This window comes from Schistocerca cancellata, chromosome 1, assembly GCF_023864275.1.
Source record: "Schistocerca cancellata isolate TAMUIC-IGC-003103 chromosome 1, iqSchCanc2.1, whole genome shotgun sequence".
NCBI lineage: Eukaryota > Metazoa > Arthropoda > Insecta > Orthoptera > Acrididae > Schistocerca > Schistocerca cancellata.
Window position 1 is genome coordinate 240,998,747 of NC_064626.1, and position 24,361 is coordinate 241,023,107.

The following is a 24,361-nucleotide window of genomic DNA, read 5'->3' on the forward strand; positions in this document are numbered from 1 at the left end:
TGGCGTGTGGGAAAAAGGAACACCTAAATCTTTCGGTTCGAGCTCTGATTTCTCTTATTTTATTATGATGATCATTTTTTCCTACGTAGTTGGGTGTCAACAAAATATTTTTGCAATTGGAAGAGAAAGTTGGTAACTGAAATTTCGTAAATAGATCTCGCTTCAAAGAAAACCGCCTTTGTTTCAGTGACTGCCACCCCAACTTGCGTATCATATCAGTGACACTCTCACCCTTATTGGGCAATAACAAGAAACAAGCTGCCCTTCTTTGCACTTTTTCGATGTCCTCCGTCAATCCTACCTGGTAAGGATCCCACACCGCGCAGCAGTATTCCAGCAGACGACGAACAAGTGTAGTGTAGGCTGTCTCTTTAGTGGGTTTGCCGCATCTTCTAAGTGTTCTGCCAACAAAGTACAGTCTTTGTTTCGCCTTCCCCACAATATTATCTATGTGGTCTTTCAAAATGTCTCTAGGCGCTATTGGACTTAACATCTGAGGTCATCAGTTCGCTAGACTTAAAACTACTTAAACCTACCTTACCTAAGGACATCACACACATCCATGCCAGAGGCACGATTCGAATTTGCGACCGTAGCAGCAGCGAGGTTCCGGTCTGAAGCGCCTAGAACCGCTCGGCCATAGTGGCCGGCCTGTGGTCTTTCAGATTTAAGTTGCTCGTAATTGTAATTCCCAGGTATTTAATCGAATTGACAGCCCTTAGATTTGTGCGATTTATCGTATACCCTAAATTTATCGGATTTCTTTTAGTACCCATGTGGATGACCTCGCACTTACCTTTGTTTAGTGCCAATTGCCACTTTTCGCACGATACAGAAATTCTCTCTAGATCATTTTGTAATTGCAATTGATCGTCTGATGATTTTACTAGACGGCAAATTACAGCGTCATCCGCAAACAATCCAAGGGGGCTGCTCAGATTATCACCTAGATCATTTATGTAAATCAGGTACAGCAGAGGGCCTATGACACTACCTTGCGGAACGCCAGATATCACTTCTGTTCTACTCGCTGATTTACCGTCTATCACTACGAACTGTGACCTCTCTGAGAGGAAATCACGAATCCAGTCACACAACTAAGACGATACTCCATGTGCACGCAATATGATTAATAGTAGCTTGTGAGGAACGGTATCAATAGCCTTCTGGAAATCTAGGAATATGGAATCGATCTGAGATCCCTTGTAGACAGCACTCGTTACTTTACAGGAATAAACAGCTAGCTGTGTTGCACAAGAACGATATTTTCTGAATCCGTGTTGGTTATGTTTCAATAACTCATTTTCTTCAAGGTGATTCATAATGTTCGAGTACAGTACAAGTAGATCATGTGTTTTACTTTGCTGACCTCAGCACATCCTGAGTGACTCGTACGTTCGGCAGTCGAGTGTACCACCTCACCGCTCCCAGACTATCACACTGTTTCAATTATCACTATGGATCCCCTTAGTTACTTTGTGCCGTTCTATAGTTCTTCATGGGTTCTTTCCACAGGTAAGGTTTGAATGTAAATTTATGTTTACGCTGAAATTTTAAGAGACGTGAAAACATGTCACGATCGGACAAAGTACCCAACCTTGACATTAAATAATTTAGAGAAACTTTGGAACAGCAGAAGTAGGATGGTCACTCGGAAATCTGAACCTTGTTCCTTCCACAGTATTGTAACCACTCCTACAACTTATCTGATCGCAAGTAGCTGCGTGCTTTCGCTCTTGTTGTCACCTCTCATTTCCATTCGGGGCTAGGTGACATTGTATTTTTCACCCCGCTGATTGCTTTTATCTTTGCGTTTATTTCTGTACTACTCAGCGTTCCATTCTATTCTGTTTAAGAAACGTTATAAATATTATCTTATTGGAGTTTGAGCTCAGTTCCCGTGATTGCAGGAAAATAATAATGTTTTTGCAATTAAACAAATTATTGTTTTGTTTTATCAGACAAACATGTTTCATCACAGCTGCGGCGTCCTCAGTGGGTTTCTTATTGATTTTCTGAAATACAAACACATGCTCGCTATACCTAAGCTTCACTGAACTTTTATCGGTATCCATAGGTTCAGCCCAGCCACACAAAAACACGTTTGGCGCATAAAAACGAACTTGTCAACGATAAGGACTAGCAAACTACTGCAACAGTAATCCCAAAAGCTGGAATATGGCACGAATTTCACCAAAACGCACATGTTAAAGATTGATCAATAATCCAAAAGAAAAAAAGTCAATGCAGACGCTTTTCTAACATCCCTCATGTTTGGAGTGACATGGTGTAGTAACTAAGACCTATGGCTGGTTTCGGTTGGCAGACACAGGGCACACACAGTGTAAAGTAAAACGTGAAGTTCCCATTCAATCTAATTGACAAGAAGGGCTGCCACTGAAGTTAAGCGCTGTCGGGCGTGGTCGGCACTTGGATGGGTGACCATCCAAGCCAAAATGCGCTCTTGCCATTTTTCGGGGTGCACTCAGCCTCGTGCTGCCAATTGAGGAGCTACTCGACCGATTAGTAGCGGCTTCGGTCAAGAATATCATCATAACGATCGGGAGAGTGGAGTGCTCAGCCCACGCCCTTCCTATCTGCATCCTCCACTGAGGATGACACGGCGGTCGGATGGTCCCGGTAGGCCATTCGTGGCCTGAAGACGGAGTGCTTTTTTTTCTGCTGTATCATATTCTTTAACCTAAAAATGTTCTATATGTATGTAAATGTATGAAAATAATAAAAAAAAGAATGAGGATAGCACAACGGTGGCAAAACAAGTTTTAGTGATAAAACGTAACATTAATGTGTGTACTTGCAAAAAGTGGGACCGAACCTTAACTAATTATTGTTACAAGTATTCTTTACGTTATACTTAAAAGAAGTGTAACATCAGTGCATACATACGCTTGTCAAGTGTGCTGTGCATTAACTCTTACTTTATTCCATCCGTTGCCTCTTCCATGTACAATTTGAGAGGGTTATAATTTGCATTCCTTTTTGGAATTTTGCTGACACGGTCTTACCTTGCTGGCTAACTTCACTTGGAGTTCGGTATGCGTTAGTTTTATCACACCATTCTATTTCTGTATTTCTCGCTGTTCTCCAAACATCAAGTTCAGGTTAACAGTGTCGGCAGGTAACTGTGGTTCGGAAGATTGTTTTTCTATTCGTGTGAAATTTATATAGCGTCAAAAGCACGAAGGAAGACGAATTAGAAAGACACTGTCTTTCTCCTACTTTTTATGTTAAAACAACTTAATGTACAAATGAAGCATTTAGATGATACACTGCAGATCATTGTAGTAGCAAGCGGGCAAAGTAGAGATGTTCGTAATTAAATCTGACGAAACGCAAAACGAGAAAATGTAGGCAAGAAATAAAACAAATCTTTGATTCACTTTAGTTGTATTTTGGCTTGTGGCCGAGTCGATTATCGATTCTATCATTTACATTTCGCCCTGTCTTTCGTGTTACCGCAGAAATACTTTTCACGTCAAGAACAGGTTAAAGGCAGACGTGAAAATCGAAGAGAACGAAAAAAAAAAAATTAATCGAAGGTCGCAGCCAGTTGTGCAACTTTGCTTGATTTCCAGAATCGCGAAATAACCCGAAGCGTGCCGTTGATTAATAACAATTAGAATATAAGCCTTCCCCCAAACAGACAAGCAGCTGTCAGTACCACATCTGATCCTCCGGTCCGGTTGGGTGGGGAGCGGTGAAGAACGTGGCCGTCTGACAGAGAGGGTGAGGCAGGGAGGGTCCTCCTGAAACCCTTCCGCCGGGATGCCCATCAGCCGGCGGCCCCTGGCCGTGACAAGGCGAGCGGCCGGTGCGAACCGGCAAAAATTCCGCCGGCGCCCTGCTGCTGACACATTTCTTGATCCACCGCTAGAGAGCAGGAGAGGCGGGAAGTGGGGGGGGATGGGGATGGGAGAGGGAGGGGCGGAGAATGCGGAATGAGGGCGGTGCCCGGCCGGTACCTCACAGGAGGAAAAATGAAAAAAAAAAAAAATCTGCTCGGGCCGCCGTGTATATACCAACAGAATGATTATGAAGGCTGGCAGAACCACCGCCCGGGCGGGCCCGGCTTGTTCCCCGGAACACCTTTTGAGAGCGGCTGAGATATGTATCAGACATCATATAGCTTTTATTTATCTCTCTAATTTTTTTGTCTGCGGCCGCGGTAGGTAGGTAAAAAAAAAATAATCTCCGCTTTATTAAAATACTGGCGGTAACAAAGGAAGTGTTGGTAAAACGCGCTCCGGCGAGGGCGGAGGGCGCAGTGGGCAGCTTCCGCCGTGCTGCGCATGCGCGAGGTCGGGGCCGCCCGTCTCACTTGCGATGACAAGTTTAGAACTATTGCTACTGACAGTCGTACTCAAACATTTTCCCTTGCTACCCGCCGCCGCGCCGCTGCTACCTTGCGCTCGCGAAGGAATACCCTGGCGAGAGCTGGGTGGGAGAGGGGGGAGGAGGGTAGCAGGGAGGCAACCATACAAAAAAAAAAGGGGGAGAGAGGTAGGAAGGGCGCACCAGCACACTACGTGCAGACAAAAAACGCTAATTAGCTTTTTTAAATGATACTGTACGTGAAAGATAAGTGGCTCGACATGCGTTTCGCCAACTTTTTGAATAAATTATAACGGAAGCCTAGATGTGCGCCGAGATGGGCGCAGCTACCTGGCCGCGCGGGCATCGGCTACCGCCTGCCCCTGACAGCCCGATCTCTACTTGGGCGCCAAAGAAAAAGCCGGATTAAAATTAAATACCCTGATCTCGCCGCTGTCAACAACTCTTTTCTCTCTTGTGCGCCGCATTTAATATACCACGGGCGTACTTTCCCTCTGCCTCTTTCTCTCTCTATCTCTCTCAAGACACTCGCCGCATTCTGGCTTTCCTGTCGCGCTTCTTTTGTTCCTTTAACTTTTTTTTGTTAAAATTGTATAATTTCGCTCTGCTACGGAACGAGAATCCAGGAGTCAGCCTCTGAGTCCCTGTTGACTGAAGAAGCAACAACATTGCTCCCAGTGTGGTCACCGGCTTTGTATGGGAAACAATGAAACAAGTGAAATCTTCATTGCATTACTAGTGGGAAGGCAGTATCACCGTTTTCCCTCTTTCGTCATCAGTTGTTCACGGACCGCTTTTGGCACAGTGGTTAACGTGGAAGAGGAGGAGGATTCCACTGAAAAACGCACATACCAGGCCCGTTGGTCATTCCCTAAACCATCTACATCTACATTTACATGGATACTCCGCAAATCATATTTAACTACCTAGAAGAGGGTTAATCGAACCACCTTCACAATTCTCTATTATTCCAATAACAAACTGCGCGCGGAAAGAACGAAGGCCTATATCTGTCCGTATGAGCTCTGATTTTTCTTATTTTATCATTGTGATCGTTTCTTCCCATGCAGGTCGGCGTCAAAAAATATTTTCGCATTCGGAGGACTAAGTTGGTGACTGGAATTCTGTGAGACGATTACGCCACAACGAAAAACGCCTTTGTTTCAGTGATGTCCACCCCACATCCTGTATCATTTGAGTGACACTCGCTCCCCTAGTTCACGATAATACAAATCGTGCTGCCCTTGTTAACTTTTTCGATGTACTCCGTCAATCCTATCTGGTAAGAATCCCACACCCCGCAGCAGTATTCTCAAAGAGGACGGACAAGCTTAGTGTAGGCAGTCTCCTTAGTAGATCTGTTATATTTTCTAAGTGTCCTGCCAATAAAAGGAAGTCTTTGGTTAGCCTTCCCCACAACATTTTCTATGTGTTTCTTCCGATTTAAGTTGTTCGTAATTGCAATTTCTAGGTATTTAATTGAATCAACGGCCTTTAGATTTGACTGATTTATCGTGTAACGGAAGTTTAAGGAAATCCTTTTAGCACTCATGTGGATGACTTCACACTTGGCATTATTTTAGGGTCAATTGCCAATTTTCGCACCCTACAGATACCTTTTGTAAATTGTTTTGCAATTTGTTATGATCTTCTGTTGACTTAATTAGTCGGTAACCGACAGTGTCATCTACTAAAAACCTAAGACGGCTGCTCAGATTGTCTCCCACATCGTTTAGATAGATATGGAACAGCAAAGAGCCTACAACACTACCTTGGGGAATGCCAGAAACCACTTCCGTTTTACTCGATGACTTTCCGTCAGTTATACGAACTGTGACCTCTCTGACAGGATATCAGGAATCCAGTCACATAACTGAGACGATATTCCATAAGCTTGCAATTTCACTACAACCCGCTAGTGTGGTACAGTGTCAAAAGCCTTCCGGAAATCCAGAAATACGGAAGCAATCCGAAATCCCTTGTCAGTAGCACTTAACACTTCATGCGCGTAAAGAGCTAGTCGTTTTCACTATAACGATGTTTTCTAAATCCATGTTTACTGTGTGTCAATAGACCGTTTTCTTCGAGGTAACGCGATATGTTCGAACCCAATATATGTTCCAGAATCCTAGTGCATGTCGACGTCAATGGTATGCGCCTGTAATTTAGTGGATTGCTCCTAGAACCTTTCTTGATTATTGGTGTGACCTGTGCAACTATTCAATCTTTGGGTAGGGATCTTTCGTCGAGCGAACGGTTGTAAATGGTTGTTAAATATGGAGCTATTGCACCAACACACTCTGAAAGGAACCTAATTGGTATACAGTCTGGACCAGAAGACTTCCTTTAAAAGTGGATATATGTATGTGCGTATGTATGTTTCACATCTCCTCCTTAAACAATGGAACAATTTCCACCAAGTTTGGTACACGTAGCCCTTACTATCACGCAAACAATCGCTGTGTGCGGAAGAACCACCCACCCATCATAAATCAGAAGATATAACGTCCTGAACCTGAGTTGCTGGAAAAACTGCCACATCATGCTTGATGTTTAAATTTATGGCGTCTATGCTGCCAACTCTATTCTCAATAAATTTCGCAGATAGTATCCACATATGCCAATAAGTGCACATTCAAAATTATATCATCGTACCACACGTCATTCAGAAGATATGACATCATAGACGCTGAAATGCGTGAAAAACTGCCACATTATGCGTGAAGTTTAAATTTATTACTTCTTTGGAGACAATACCCACATATGCCGCTGAAGTTACGTACAAAATAATATCATTGTATGAGACATAGATCAGGAAATAAGACGACATAAACTCTGAGATGCTTGAAAACATGCTGCATCTTGCGTGAAGTTTCATTACATTTACTCTTTACTACCAAGACACTCCTACAGTCGACTCAACGTGAGCAAATCCCTGACACATGGGAGCACTTTTGACAGCTTTCAGTTGCGAAGCGCCAGCTGCAGTAGGTGAAAACAATATCCGTCTACAGACCGACTGTACGAAGAGACTTTACCAAAGAGACGTTTAAAATATCGCTTTGTAGACAAGCGAAGCAGCTACGCCCATCATACATAAACTGTCTAGGATCATCGAGTCTGTTGCAGGAGTATATACTGTGCTCAATTTCGTTTCTAATAGAAAACTCGCAGAATGAATACCCGAGCAGTTTCCTGGTTTGCAAGCTAGTTTCCTCGTACAAGCTGATACGGAGTTTTTCCAGACTAAATGGTACCTCTGCGCACATTTTCCTACTTCCTGCGAGTTAACCATACCAAGCTTCTCCTCTGGGAAGATAGGGATTACTAAAAGGTGTATCGCAGTAAATAGAGAGTATACACAGAGGGTAAAGTATACGGAACGGAAGTAAAAGCGTTCCAGTAAACATGGGTGCACAAAGAAACTGTCGAATTACGAGCTGCCACTAACTGCAGTTTAAAATGTTGTCCTACATAGTATAAACGTAGTTGGAATGTAAATTTTTAGTCCCCATACGCCTGGCATCAAATTCCACCACTGAGCTACATAAGCGAGAAGTCAGCGTGTTACATGTTACAATTTACTGGACTCTGATATCCATTAAAGGAGGCGTTCCACGTGGCGTTCCACGTGTTGTCCTCGCATCTAAGCGAAATAGTGTACTTGTCTCTGTATTGCGTTACAAATACTTTGCCGGCCGCTGTGGCCGAGCGGTTGTAGGTGCTTCAGTTCGGAACCGCTCTTCTGCTACGGTCGTAGGTTTCAATCCTGCCCCAGGCATGGATGTGTGTGATAACCTTAGGTTAGTTAGGCTTAAGTCCAGGGGACTGATGACAGATGTTAAATCCCATAGTGCTCAGAGCCATTTGAACCATTTCGAACAAATTCTTTCAGACGACCCCGGATCTGTACAGTTCGCTGCTACGGGGCTTGTTTTACCTGTCCATCACATCTTACGTCAGCAGCGAAATCTGTGGCTTGCCTTACCACGTATCTACGTATCACATCCCATAAAGTTGTGCAATGTGATCATTTTCAAGCAATCCTGTGACATCCTGCCACAGCAACTGAAGGTCTTCCAAGTTTTCTTGGAAGAATTTGTGGCCTGATGAAACTAAAATCTAATACAATTATCCACAGAGTCAATGAGAAACTTTGGTGGTCTGATGGCACATGAACTGCAAGTCGGCTTAAAACAAATTAGACAGCAGCTATATGGGGACTTACTCGAAAAGTTTATATTTAAAAGAGATTTGTAATGGCTAAGGCAATATTTTACATTGTAGCTGTGGCGGCTCGGAACCACACGATCGAAAGTACCTAGAAAACGGCTCAGTCGCGGACTCGTGTTACAAGTAAACTATTAACTTCGTTGTTTTTCTTTTTTTAGTTTATCATAAAAAGGTCGTACCAAGAGGAGCCATTGTGGAAATTGACTTTTACTTCATTTTTGCGATTAATTAACACTCTCAATTGCTTTGGACGGAATTACCTCGAAATTTATTCGATGGTGGTTCAAATGGCTCTGAGCACTATGGGACTTAACTGCTGAGGTCATCAGTCCCCTAGAACTTAGAACTAATTAAACCTAAATAACATAAGGACATCACACACATCCATGCCCAAGGCAGGATTCGAACCTGCGACCGTAGCGGTCGCGCGGTTCCAGACTGTAGCGCCTAGAACCGCTCGGCCATTCCGGCCGGCTTATTCGATGACCACGAATCCTTGACATCAGCTGCATTAGGTATAGATTTACCACACAATAGTCACATATGAAAATTTCAGGTGGGCCAGAGCTCGGAACCGACTTCCTGCCTGCCGCGAGCAGTCGCTTTAAAAGTATCAACCAGCCGTACGGACTGGCACAAATTTTCATATGTGACTATTGAATAGTAAACCTATACCTAATGATGTCAAGCGTACGCGGTCAATGAATAAATTTCGAGTATAATGATGTATTTATTGCACAGGAATCTACTATCCCATACCATATCTTTTAAGTACAAAAACAAGAACATAGTTTCAGTCAACGGAACATATTCATTTAGCACAACTAACCTACAGTACTTAGATAATGGACAATACATGGTACAATTAATAGAGTCAGGCACCTTCTTAAAAATCCGCCCAAGAAAAATTGTAGACTAAGTACTGAGGCTATCAGTGATACAATGTCGGTTGGAGAAAAGGCTCATCGCAGTAGAAGACGGATAAGGAAGATGATATTACACACACAGTAGTTTGACTGGTTCAGCATTAGATAAGATAGCCCATCGGTCAATTGCAGTATACAGAGGGGTCCAAAAAATGTATCTACTGTTTAAAAGTTCATAACTGGCTAACTACGAGTAATTGACGGAGTTGTCTCATCTTTGGTAGTGTCATAGTTTGTAGTTCCGGCAATAGCCACACAAGCGTTGTATTGCGTTGTTTTGTCAGATGACAGTCGCCAGATAGTCAGTGTTTTGTTCTTAGTTCCACCTAGTTACTCGAATAAACATGGCTGGCGCAAGGTTTACATTCGATGAAAGGAAGTCTGTTTTGAAGTGGCATATTAAGTACGAAAAAATTAATGAGGTTCAAGGGCAATGGCGAAATGAGTATCAAACAGAGCCACTGACACGTTTAACGATTCATCGCATTCGAGACAAATTTGAAGCCGAAGACTGTGTTAAAGATGTACAAAAACAACGGTCTGGACGACCTGTAACAGTAACAAGTCCAGCTAACTCCCGTCGTGTGTTACAACAATTCAATCGCTCACCACAGAAGTCTGTGAGACAGTGTGCCCGTGAAACTGGAGTGAGTCGCTCAAGTGTTCGGCGAAATTTGAAGACAGCAAAGTGGAAGTGCTACATCCCACTACTGCTACACGCAATGAACGAGGACGACCCGTAGAATGGAGTACTTACGAGTGGTTTACTAACATGGTGCGCAACGATGAAGAGTTTGCAGAGATGATTGTGTTGTCTGATGAGGCACAGTTCAAACTCAATGGTAGAGTAAATCGCCACAATTGCATCTACTGGGCCGCCGAAAATCCGAACGTCCATGTAGACAAAGCCGTGAATTTGCCAGGAATAAAAGTGTGGTGTGGGTTGTCTTACCGGGGCTTGTTGGGCCATTCTTCTTTGACGGCACAGTTACCGGTGAGGTGTACCTTCAGAAGCTACAGACATCCATTTTACCTGCCATCCGAGACTTGTATGGAGACGGAAGAGTTTACTATCAACAAGATGGTGCCCCAGCCCACTACCAAAATCGTGTTAGGGCGTGTCTCGACGAAAATCTACCAGGAAGATGGATAGGCCGTAGAGGTGCTGTGGAGTATCCACTACGTTCCGCCGGCCAAAGTGGCCGAGCGGTTATAGCCGCTTCAGTCTGGAACCGCGCGACCGCTACGGTCGCAGGTTCGAATCCTGCCTCGGGCATGGATGTGTTAGTTAGGTTTAAGTAGTTCTAAGTTCTAGGGGACTGATGACCTCAGATGTTGAGTCCCATAGTGCTCAGAGCCATTTGAACCATTTGAACCACTACGTTCCCCATACCTAACTCCTCTGGACTTTTCCCTGTGGGGAACACTAAAGGACGTCTTTTATCGACAAAAGCCACGCACATTGGATGAACGTCGAGAATCCATCGTTCATTCATGTGCAAATATCCAACTGAACACGTTGCAGTCAGTAGTTCGTGCTGCAGTTCGGCAGCATCGTTTGTGTGTGGATGTTAATGGTGACCATTTCGAACACCTAAATGAAATCTTTAAGTTGGACTTTAAGCTACACTTTCACCAAAACTAACTCCGTCAATTAGTTAGCAAGTTAAGGACTTTTAAACAGTGGATATATTGTTTTGGACCACTCTGTATAATAACTACAGAGCAATGCATAGCAACAGTCCACATGGATTATTAGACAAAAAAAAAAAAAACCAAAATTGATCAGTTAAACTCACAGTTAATAGACGTATAGTAAGCAAACTCCCTTCTACATCGTATGGAGAGGAGACACCGTGAAAGCACTTATGTGGCGTGGAGTGCATCTGACTGCAGTTAGAGCACGTCGTTCACCATACAAGGAGACAAAGTCGCCCATAATGAGACGCCATAAGGTAAGTCACACATTCCATTAATTTAATTGGCAGTAGCCGAGGTATTCAAATACCTTGCCTGAGAGTTCACCTTCACGATCAACAATCGAAAATCACGTAAAATTAACCCATCCTCATTTATAAATAGGAGTGCTACAAGATAATTTATTCATGCAGCAGCTTAAACCATCCACAGAAGGGAATACCAGTTTGTATGAGATTCTGACACAAAGCATATACTTCCGTACGAATAATGTAACCGTTCACCCTGGAAGCTCCTTCGACAACATGCATTCCACACGTTAGCCCTAGTTCTCCAGTGGTGAAAGCTTCCAACAGAAAGTACCACTCAGTTTGTGTAAAAAACAGAGCCAGAGACAAATTACCAGATACTTTGGAACTAACTGAATACTAGCTAACCCCACCAACTCGGGTCCCTTGTTCGGGAGCCAGGCAATGCCTCTAACACACCAGAACAAAGCAGTAATAGCAAAGGAGTATCACCTTTTAAAGAACCCTTGGTGCACTTGGCACTGCTTGTAGTTCCATACAACGGCCCATTGACGTGGCTACAGTTAAGGCCTCAATTTCTTTCAGAGGAGCAGAACGATACATGAAATGAGGTTGATCCTACCTCCTGAAGAGATCAATAAACTTTGTTTCGGATAAGAGTATAACAGTCTGCGTCTTGACAACATAATCCATACATACTGTAAATGTGGTTGTATGTATGTGTCTTCCACATCTCCTCCTAAATCACTGTATCAATTTCAACCAAACGTGGTACAAGAATCACTTACTGTCCGTAAAGAAACACTGCGAGGGTAAGAAGCACCTACCTCACAAAGGGACGGGGGCTGGGGGCGAAAAGAAGCTTGTCTTACGAACTGCAAATAACCAGACTTTATTCATCCATCATTTGAGAATGAGAGCAAACTTTACACATAATTTAAAATCTTTACGAGGCTTTTTCTCCCCAAAAAATGATGAAAAGGGTAAGTTTATCACTTACTACATTTCCGATGTTCATGCAGTAAAACTGCCTCAGCAGGCATGATGTTTTAATTTAGTACATCTTTACTAATTACTCACAACAAATTTTGCAAACGATATTCATACATATCATACATATAGCATCGTACGACACGTAGTTCAGGAAATAGAACGTCATAAAAATTGAGCTGCCTGGAAATAAAGCTATACTATGAAATTTGCTAGAGATGCAAATGAAATACATATAGAAATATGAGTAAAATGTGTTAAATGTATGTGAAAAATACGTGACATCTGTGTATGCGACCAAAGCCATGGGTAAATAGCTCCTCCCAAACCCATGGATGGATCTTAACCGAATTTTGTACAAATATTGCCTATTATCTGGAAAGAGATATTATTAGGGTAAGAGGCAGGAACCATCTTTTCGGGAAGGGGAGGAGGGGAAGAATGATAACGTAGAGATAGACTATATATATATATATATATATATATATATATATATATATAGAGAGAGAGAGAGAGAGAGAGAGAGAGAGAGAGAGAATATGAGGGGAAGATATATATATATATATACAGAGAGAGAGAGAGAAAGAGAGAGAGAGAGAGAGAATATGAGGGGAAGAGATACACGGACAGCAGAGAGGGTGAAGGAGCAGACGGACAGGAAGAGGAGGCAGTGGAAGATGGTCAGGGAGAACTGCAGAAAGAGATGGACTGAGAGAGAGAGAGAGGGAAGGAGGCGATGGAGGGAGGGGGAGGAGGAGATGGAGGGAGAGAAGGGGGAGAACGAGATGGACAGACAACAGCGAGCAAAACACCGTTACAGTATGACGACACGATTGCGGAACAACTACTGGAAGCACTTACTTCCTTAAAATATCTAGAAGTATACACAGAGAGCGATTTGAAATCGAGTGATTGCATGAAACTAATTGCGGGTAAGACGGATGCGAGACTAAGAATCGTTGGAAGAATCCTCAGGAAATGTAGTCCATCAAAAAATTAAGTAGCTTACAAAATACTCGTTCGACCAATACTAGAATAATTCTCGTCTCTATGGGATCTGATGAAGATGTTTGGTTTGTGGGGCGCTCAACTGCGCGGTTATCAGCGCCCGGACAAATTCCCAACCTTCGCTCAGTCCAAACTCGCCACTTTCAGGAATGATGATGAAATGATGAGGAGAACACAAACACCCAGTCATCTCGAGGCAGTTGAAAATCCCTGATCCCGCCGGGAATCGAACCTGGAACCCTGGGCTCGGGACGCTAGAAAACGACCGCGAGACTACGAGAGTATGGGATTTGTACGAGATAGGACTGATAAAGGCTAGAGAGAAGATCCATGAAGAACAGTGTGTTTCGTTACAGGTTCACTTAGTAAGCACGATAGCGTCACAAAGATGATCAACGGACTCTAGTGGTGGACGCTACAAGAGGCATGTTCCGCATCACGTACGCTTTATTGTTAAAGTTCCGTGACCGTACGTTCATACAAGAGTCAACAAATACATTGTTTCCTCCTACGTATGCCTCGCGAAAAGATCATGAAGGTAAAATTAGAGATCCGAGTGCACGGCGGTTTACCAGCAATCGTTCTCCCACGAACTATTCGCGGCTGAAGCAGGAACTGGAAGAAGTAACAGTGGTACGCAAAGTACCCTCCGCTACACAGCACAAGGTGGTTTTTCGGAATATAGATGTAGATGACATACACTTGAGGGGTGACAAGTAGAAATGGGCATGAGGAGATGGACTTAGAGCGGCGTTAGGGGGGGGGGGGGAGCAATGGGGGGGGGGGGTGTGGAGGAGGAGAGGAACAGATGGCCTAATAGAATCTGGGCGACATCAGGTACTCAGCTAATAAGTTATTAAAATTAATTACTGTTTTGGTTTTGCAGCCATCAGCAGACCTGAAAACGAGAATATACGAACAAAGACTAATTAATACAAATTAAAAAATGCACATTAAATTCACGAATGAAATGAACAAGTTACCTACAAATTTATCAACACCACGTAGGAGTTTAGTTAGTACACAAAAGAACGCAGGCTGAGTGGCACAAACAAATGTCGGTATACAAACTTTTCAAAATACGGTATATCGGAAACGGCTCGCACTACAGTACTGCAACAAACATAACTTACGTTCTAATTTACCATACTTTTATTTTGTTCATTTCAACTGGCATTGTTCCATTGAAAGAAGTGTATGTCTACACAAAAAATTATCCCAATCCGTTTATTCGCTAACAAATCAAGGTCTTGACTACCAAAACAGCCTGTAAAAACCGCACATAAAAAGTACCTTTCATTTCCACAACGTTGGTGGTACGTGGTACAAAACCTACGTGATTCACTCAGTACAAATATGTGAAATTACAGCGTATATTAGAAGACGAATGGAACTCATTTTACGTGTTCCTAAACTTAGGCGTAATCTGTCTATTTAAGAGGAAACACTAACTTTAATATATGGAAAATCTATTGGTCAGCTAGTTTCATGAATGATAAAAGAACGTGATAATTTAATGTAAATTAAAAGTTAAAAGTATGAAAACAGTTTAAAATGCCCTGTAAGGCTATATTATACAGCTGGATTACAAACCCAATATACGAAAAGCGGTACATCGCATCACATCGAAATTGGATATATGATACTATTTGGTGTTAGGATATTTCATCGAATACAAAGACTATTTCAAAAAGCTTAAAAGCACGAGATATGAATGTGAGGTAACTTGAATGAGAACTTAAGAAAATAAATGTTATAAAGACATAATTAACATACGTCGACTTTGAATTTAAGAGTAGGTGACTTAACCCAGATAACATCAGCAGTCATATGAGCTCAGACTGGCCATCAGTCATAATATTGTAGACGAGGCTGCTACGAAGGCAATCCATCGGCTTGCGTTGACATGCGCGGGACACAACGTTACAGTCACGTGAGTCAGAGTTCTCTTAAGGAAGCAGATTGGTTTTTACGAAGGGCAGACTTTCCACTCAACAAACTGTTCAATGTGAAGCAACTGATAGAGAAAAGAAGAGTGGGAGAGAGACTATGTGAACGTATTTGAACGAATACACAGACAACTTCTCTGGAATGTAATGGAAGGACGAGAGTGCCTAGGCATATCACACCCATATACAAAAAATACAATAGGAAAGAAATTAGCTCAATAATATCTGATAAAATAGTAAAAAACCATGGGGTTGGAACAGGATGTAGTCTGTCATCTGCAGTTTATATAATTGTACGTTGGCAAAGTCTTCAGATAGTGATAATTTTAGTTCACCCTGGTTTAAAAACATCATGGGAAACACAAATAAATATTTGTTTATTTGCTGATAACCAGTTAATTATATATAATGGTAAGAACGTCGAAGTAGCAGATAATCAGATAACCGATCGTTGGATAGTAAAGCAATTACAATAGATTAGTAGTGGGAAGGCATCGGGAGCGTATGAGATTCGTGTAATAAGCAACAACGATTATACGAAATAATTTGCTCCTCTCCTAGCCCCAGTTTATCGTAGTTCGATGGAGCGAAGAAAAGTACGAAGCGACAGGATCAAAGCGCAGGTCATTCCAGTTTATAGAACTATATCGTTGACGTCAACCAGTTGTAGAATTATGGAACATGTTTCATGCTCAAGAATTATTATATATTTGGAGAACGAAAATCTCCTCTGTAAAAGTCAACAAGGGTCCGCCAACAGAGATCTTTAAAACTCAGCTCGCTCTGTTTCTCCGTCGTTTGACACCTTCCGGTGCTGCCATCCAATGAAAGACAAAAGTACGAGCTTACGGAGTATCGGATCGGATTTGAGACTGGATTCCGTACTTCGTTGCAAACAGAACTCAAGCCGTCGCTCTTAACGGAACAAAATCGACAGGTATACAGGTAATTTCCGGAGTACCCCAAAGAAGTGTATAGGACCGTTGTTTACAGTGTATAGAAAGGCCGGCCGTTGTGGCCGAGCGGTTCTAGGCACTTCCGTCTGGAAGCGCGCTGTTGCTATGGTCGCAGTTTCGAATCCTGCCTCGGGAATGGATGTGTATTGTTTCCTTAGGTTAGTTAGGTTTAAGTAATTCTAAGTCGAGGGGACTGATGACCTCAAATGTTACGTCCCATAGTGCATAGAGACATTTGGTCCATCTTTGTATAGAAAGCGTCGGCAGATCTTTCAAGATGCTCGCAGATGACGTAGTTGTCTATAAGAAAGTATCAACGGAAGAAGACAGAATCCATTTGAAGAATGAGCTACAGAATACAGATGAATGGTGCAGTCTCTGACAGTTGACCCTGAACATAAATACGTGTAATATATTGCATATAATACATAGAAAAAAAATCCAGTACTATACAACTACAACATTGATGGAAAATTTCTGGAAACAGTTTCAACAGTAAAATATCTAGGTGTAACTGCCCAGGGCGACCTTAAATGAAACGACCGCATAAAGCAAATAGTAGAAAAGTCAGACGCCAGACTTAGCTTCATAGGAAGAATATTAACAAAATGTAGAGCGAAAGGCTATTTACAATTTGTACAGAAACCAGATGGCAGTTATAAGAGTCGAGGGGCATGAGACGGAAGCAGTGGTTGGGAAGGGAGTGAGACAGGGTTGTAGCCTCTCCCCAATGTTATTCAGTCTGTATATTGAGCAAGCAGTAAAGGAAACAAAAGAAAAATTTGGAGTAGGTATTAAAATCCATGGAGAAGAAATAAAAACTTTGAGGTTCGCCGATGACATTGTAATTCTGTCAGAGACAGCAAAGGACTTGGAAGAGCAGTTGAACGGAATGGATGGTGTCTTGAAGGGAGGATATAAGATGAACATCAACAAAAGCAAAACGAGGATAATGGAATGTAGTCGAATTAAGTCGGGTGAGGCTGAGGGTATTAAATTAGGAAATGAGACACTTAAAGTAGTAAAGGAGTTTTGCTATTTGGGGAGCAAAATAACTGATGATGGTCGAAGTAGAGAGGATTTAAAATGTAGACTGGCAATGGCAAGGAAAGCGTTTCTGAAGAAGAGAAATTTGTTAACATCGAGTATAGATTTAAGTGTCAGGAAGACATTTCTGAAAGTATTTGTATGGAGTGTAGCCATGTATGGAAGTGAAACATGGACGGTAAATAGTTTGGACAAGAAGAGAATAGAAGCTTTTGAAATGTGGTGCTACAGAAGAATGCTGAAGATTAGATGGGTAGATCACATAACTAATGAGGAAGTATTGAATAGGATTGGGGAGAAGAGAAGTTTGTGGCACAACTTGACCAGAAGAAGGGATCGGTTGGTAGGACATGTTCTGAGGCATCAAGGGATCACCAATTTAGTATTGGAAGGCAGAGTGGAGGGCAAAAATCGTAGGGGGAGACCAAGAGATGAATACACTAAGCAGATTCAGAAGGATGTAGGTTGCAGTAGGTACTGGGAGATGAAGAAGCATGCACAGGATAGAGTAGCATGGAGAGCTGCATCAAACCAGTCTCAGGACTGAAGACAACAACAACAATTCATCTACGAAAGAAGTGGCGCTTGTTCGACCGATTCTTGAGTGTTGTTCATCAGCCAGTGATCCTTCCCAGTTAGGACTGATGGAAGAGATACAGAAGACCCAATGAAGAGCGGCACGTTTCGTCAAGGGATAGTTTACTTGGAGCCAAAGTGTTAGAGATGCTCAGCAAATTCCTGTGGCAGACGCTAAAAAAGAGGCGCTGTGCATCACAGAGAGGTTTACTACTACACTTCCGATAGAGTACCTGACAACACACAGTCTCAAAAAAATTTGGTAATTTGTTCAAGAGAAAGAGCTTCACGCAAGTCAATAACGCGTTGGTCCACCGCTGGTCCTTATTCACGCTGTTGTTTTTCTTGGCAATGACTAATAGAGTATTTGGATGTCCTCCTGAGGGTTATGGCCCAAATTATGTCCAGTTGGCGTGTTAGATCGGCAGCATTCCGGGATGGTTGGAGGGCTCTGCCCATAATGCTCAATTTGGGTGAGATCCGGCGATCTAACTGGCCAAGATGAGGCTTGGCAGACACGAAGCCAATCATCAGAAACTGTCGCCTTGTGCAGATCGGCATTATCTTGTTGAAATACAAGCACAGGATGGATTGCCAGAAGGGCGCAGAGTATCCCTAACGTACCGCTTTGCAGTAAGGTTGCCGCGGATAACAACCAAAGAGCTCCTGCTATGAAACGAAATATCACACCAGACCGTCAATCCTGCTCGTCGGGTCATATGGCGGACGACAATCGGGTTGGTACCATACAACTGTCCGGCGGGGGTTGGGGGTGGGCGTGGGGTGTGGGTGGGGGGGCTTGTTCAGGTGCATGTTCCATACTGCATTGCGGCATAATGTGTATACCTGCAGATAATCGTGCCTTTGACGTGTGGTAGGTGGATGTGGCGGCAGCCACTTGCATAAGCAGATAGCTGGTCCTCTTTCTGGTGGTGGCTGCCATGTTGAGGTGCATGCGTGATATCGAGTAGTGGCGCCATTGTGTGCATCCAGGATACACGCATCCTTGACGTATGGTCGGTAGACGTGGAGCTCGATGTAAGCTGTGCTGCCCATAGTGTACGGAAACAGCCCACTGACGACACCACAGGTGTGACAGATTCCGCTCTATTGTGGCTCTCTCCTCCCTCCCTCGACACCCACATGACGTCAGCCAGCATTTCTTGGAGAGAAGAGAGGGCGGGGGGCTGCTCAGCTCTCCTATCCACTGCCCAATGACCTCGAAGGACAAATGGTAGCCCGCCATTTGCAGGGCTGTCCCAGAAGCTTCTCCCATACAGAATTTCTGTGCCAGTGAGGTGACTGCGATCAGGTTTCCTCTCCAAACAGACAGCGCCAGTAACCCGCCTTACAATGTTACCAAATCTTCTCTTATTGCGTTCGTACTGTTTTACTGAATAAAATGTACAACCATTAACACACACAAATCATTTGTTTTCCAAATATTTTCCAAAATATCAGAAGAAAAAAAGGGCCTTCACAAATGACAAGTACATCTCTTACATTATAAAAATCTGAAAGGACTGTACAAATGAGGGGCTGTCGGCAGTGTGAACTTTATAAAAACTGAAAGAGGCTGTACACATGACAAGCCTGAGCGGCTGTCGGCTGTGTGATTTGCTACTTTCTCAATAGCACTATGAAACCACAGAAACAGTATCACATTACATTCAATCCTATGAACTGGTGTTCTTTGGCGCACATTTGATCTGACGTACGAGGTATTTTGCAACTACGTTTAGATGAGGTCGCGGATGTGGGAATACTTTTCATATTAGTACAAGTGTCTACCATTCTTTCTGTACCAAACTACCATCTCATACCAGCCAACTACAGTCTCGAAATCACTACATCTACCTACCATTTCTATCGTACCGTACTACCACCTCAACCAGCCAACCACATCTCAACATTACCCTTTCATACATTACCAGAACGGTGATATGTTCAAGGTCTACCACTGCACAAATTACACAAAATTCCTGACATAACATTTACTCACTTCCCCTCCAACATTTTCCCTTCATTAATTCCCCATTTTTACTCTGTTTATTTGTTTCTAATTTTTTGTGTCACTTTCTTCTGAGTACAACTGATATCTCTGTGGTACGATATTCACTCAATTCCCTTCAAGGTGTCTCTAAGACATCATTCATCTATATTTGAACTGAAAGTGGAGTCACTTGTAACATAGGAACTATTACACAGTGCAAAAAAGTACATACAATAAAATATTAACATGAACATGCAAAGATATTTACAATATCTAAAATTATACCAGATATAATCATAGCCGTTTCTGTTTCACTTACATCATTTCGAACATGTTAGTTCTTTTGAGAACTCTTACATGCTGTCTCCTTCATTAGCATATACCTTCCTATATTGAGTTGTTTCCTTCAAAAAACTTGATGTTGAAATCATTCTTAATTTTGATCTGGTCGTTACCACTCTTGCTCAGTTTATCTCCCTTCAGTAGGCTCGTTATAGGCCTTCTTCTTGATACTCCTGTGAAACAAGAAATTAGCAAGAAAATAATTTTAGTACCTTAAATCACAAAATGGTTGAAATGGCTCTGAGCACTATGGGACTTAACTTCTGAGGTCATCAGTCCCCTAGAATTTAGAACTACTTAAACCTAACTAACCTAAGTGCATCACATACATCCATTCCCGAGGCAGGATTCGAACCTGCGACCGTAGCGGTCGCGCGGTTCCAGACTGTAGCGCCTAGAACCGCTCCGCCACTCCGGCCGGCCCTTAAACCACAATAAACACGACAAATATTTCGTGTTTTTTCTTTCCTCCGAGTAGGATGCATCTCGTTGCCTACTTCGTACCACATACTTATAGTCATATTACGTTTCCATCCGACCATACTATCCGCAAAAGGGTCGGCTCCTACCCACAAGCGACAATCCTCACAAAAAAAATGGCTCTGAGCACTATGGGACTTAACATCTATGGTCATCAGTCCCCTAGAACTTAGAACTACTTAAACCTAACTAACCTAAGGACAGCACACAACACCCAGCCATCACGAAGCAGAGAAAATCCCTGACCCCGCCGGGAATCGAACCCGGGAACCCGGGCGTGGGGAGCGAGAACGCTACCGCACGACCACGAGATGCGGGCGACAATCCTCCCATATCGGCGTGGCACTACCTTAGCAACCAGCATCATCTACAAACAGGCGTGCATACCTTGTGCAGAAACTTCATTAGTGTCACCATTAATATTTCCTTAAGAGCCTGAAACACTTAGTAGATTATGACGCGCGTAAAGAATGTTCCTACCGTTCGCAGTTTTGGGATTTCCACTCTCGCATTCAAAAATTTTTCGGATCATATACTTCCTCTATTTAACCATACATCAACACAACAGGAAATTTTATCTTGTGGGGGGCACTGATCTTAGTTACCAAGTATGCAATACCAAGAAAACATAAAAAGTAAATAATGTGTTGATATACAGCAGGTTAAATGTAATACCAAATACACAATGAATAGACAATTACAGTGAAAAAGGAATCAACCGTCTGCAGTCACTAAATGAAACTAAAAACTTAACTTCCCTCTAACAGGTCATTAAGGCCGAATGGTACCGACCGGTTGCCATGTCATCCTCAGACCACGGACACCACTGGTTGCTGATATGGAGGTGAATTTGGTCAGCACACAGCTCTCCCGACCGTAAGTTAGTTTACGACACCGGAGTCGCTACTTCTCAATCAAATAGCTCCTCAGCTAGTCTCACAAGGACTCAGCGCACTCCGCTTGCCAACGGCGCTCTGCAGACCGGATGGCCACCCTCCAAGTGCTAGCCTAACCCGACAGCGCTTAACTTCGGTGATCTGTTGGGAACCGGTGTTACCGCTGCGACAAGGCCGTTGGAACAGTCATTAAATAATTTCCCTATATATGGCTTTAAGTGGGAGACCTGTCCTCCACAGACGAAAGGGCCCACAATAATTATTAAGAAGTGTGCTGCAAACAAACTTTTGTTTTTTTGAGAATCACTGGGCTTTTAACAGAACCTTTTGTGGAGCATACAGCTCATACAGCTGTTTCTTTGAAATATATCTCTTCCCACCACGTCCTCACATCTCTCCTTCCGTCCTTACGTTCTCAAATGCCAGTACCACAAATGCATATCCCTATTCTTGACATTAAATTTCTTCACAGGTAAGATGGTCCAAATCCTCTTCTTCTGACATTTTCAGAAGACCTTTTTCCATCACAGACACATGACACCCGGTATCAACTATACATTAAAAAATGACACAGTCATTTTCAGTATTTACAATGGGATACTTTGCACTATAGTCCTATTAAAGTTACTTGTATGTTGACGTCTGTTACTTGCCGCTATAGTGTTGCATCATCGGTTACTGGCTCCCGCACGGTTATAGGCGACACACAAACAAGGCAAATCAATTCACAAACGCTGTTAATGTGTGTGTGTTGTTTTCGGTGTGGTCATCAAGTTTGATGAAACTCGAATAAAGGGACCAGACTCTGGATTCGGAATCCAAACACGTTAAGAAAGAAACCCGTACAAGATGAATTGACCAATTGATGTGGCAGTTTGGTTAAGGCGAATGGTTCAGGCACAACGCTGAGTGCTCTGACTGAAGGAAACCAGCTCCAGAGCGTGAAGTGTTAACTGTCAAGTAATTTTAATCAGTCTGCAGTCGCCTCCTCTTCTGCTTTCATCACAATCTCTCATAACGCACTAACATACGTGACTTCCCCTTCACGTGACAAACTGTCCACTGCTTCATCATCCCCATGACTAGTTGCATCACATGTTTGTCACTTCCTATTGTTATCGTCTTATGACATATCGTGGTCATTATTGCAAGGATATATTCCTCGAATTTCAGGTAACTGGGCTGACGAAATTGTGAGTTTTTTGCAATGCGCGTCTAGCCATCGCAGTCTGTCGTCGCTACCATACACATCGTAATTAATTCGCCGTCCACTTATAACTACGCTGATTGTGAGGGAAGAAATGCCCTCATCTACCCTTTCCATCACTAAAATAGCACGGTCGCACTTGTCTTTCTTGACTGTAATCAACAAGTGAAGAATTCGCCTTTTCTCTTCCGGTACGTACATCATAGCTCTATTTCTATCACATCAAAGTTCTTGGAGCAGTGTCTGAGAAGATCTGATTTTTTCCGTAGTCTCCTGGCAGTAACAATTTCCCTATTCAATTGAGGCGGAAAGTCAAACATATCCGCACAAATTCTGTGGAACGTGGGAGGGGGGTGCGGGGGGGGGGGGGGGGAAGGGAGAATAAAGATACATATTCTTTTTGACCATTTGACCATTTCTTGGAGGAGTGCTTCTGGGTAACAACATTTTGAATAAATATAATTGGACATCATTAGTATACATAACTTGGACAACACGCGCTCAGTACTTGGCAAAAAATGCGCTCTTAAATTTCTGATAACCCTCATAGCCACGGATTACTAATACACTCACGGGGCCGGTTCATCACTAAGGTGACCACACACGAATTGCGCCTTGATACGAGATCTCCAGGATAACGTAAACACGTTCAAATTGCTCAAGCGAAGCACACAGATGTTGTTCGTCTGACAGATGAGGATAAACTGTATACTCTAAAACTAAGAAAAGGACAAGGCACCACGAAGTAATTATCCGAATGGGACGGACATCTGTAGATGTGATGTACATGTATAGACATACAAATTATTCCAACTTCATTAAAAATGGATGATTTATTCAAGAGAAAGAACTTCACAAATTGAGAAAGTCAATAATGCGTTGTTCCACCTTTGGTTCTTATAAAGCCATTCTTCAGCTTGGCATTGATTGATAGATTCGTTGGATGTTCTCCTTAGAATCATTGCCCCAGATTCTGTCCAAGATCGTCATAATCTTAAGATGACTGGAAGACCTTGACTCTAATGGACCAAACATTATCAATTGGAGAGAGATTTGGCGACAAGGTTCTCAACTGTGGAGAGACAAGGTAGGGCTTGGCAAACACGAAGACACGAACAGAAATTTTCACCATGTGCTGGCAGTCATTATCTGCCTGAAATGTAAACCCAGGACAGCTTGAAGAGCAAAAAACCGGGGCATAGAATATTGTCGACGTACTGCTATGCTGCGATGGTGCAGAAGATGATTACCAAATGGGTCTTGGTACCTGAAGAAATGACACCTAAGTCCACCACCCCAAGTTGTCGGACCATGTAGCGGGAAACAGTCAGGTTGGTAGCCCACTTCTCTTCACTACATCTCCAGACACGTCTTTACTGATCATCGGGGCTCCATTCGAAGCGAGACTCATTACTGAAGACATTTCTACTCCAGTCAATAAGATTCCAGGCCGAGGAAA